We start from the raw sequence: 590 nt of genomic DNA, 5'->3' as shown, positions 1-590 counted from the left end.
CCTCAAAAGGTCCTGTAGACCACATTAATCACTTCTGACTTTAAGTGGAGGCAAGAAATGTTTGATAGCTGTAAAACATTGTAAAACATATAAACTGTTTACTGTGTACTTCTGTGGTTACAGAACCATGTAAAGCAACCCACATTGTGAAGTTGGCTGCTGTATTCTCATTCAGGAGTGCCCCTTGCTCCTGCTCTTCTTGCACAGGGCCTGGAGAATGGCGCCACAGTGGAAGATGAGCAAGCGAGTCCTTAACCGTGTCCTAGTAGTATCAGGCCTGCCAGATAGAGCATTTTTAAAAAGAGAAAGAAATCCAGGGTTGCTGTGGGACAATGGTTTGTACCCTCTCACTTGTGCTTTAAATAAATGCTGATTGGCCAGTAGCCAGGCAGGAAGTATAGGCGGGGCAAGGAGAACAGGAGAATCCTGGGAAGTGAAAAGATTCAGTCTGCAGTTGTAATCCAGACACTGAGAAAGCAAGATGTGACTGCCTTGCCGAAAAAGGTACCAAGCCACATGGCTAACACAGACAAGAATTATGGGCTAATATAAGGTATAAGAGTTAATAAGAAGCCTGAGCTACTAGACCA

The sequence above is a fragment of the Microtus ochrogaster genome, linkage group LG1, assembly GCF_000317375.1.
Source record: "Microtus ochrogaster isolate Prairie Vole_2 linkage group LG1, MicOch1.0, whole genome shotgun sequence".
Classification (NCBI taxonomy): domain Eukaryota; kingdom Metazoa; phylum Chordata; class Mammalia; order Rodentia; family Cricetidae; genus Microtus; species Microtus ochrogaster.
This window is presented reverse-complemented; position numbering follows the sequence as displayed.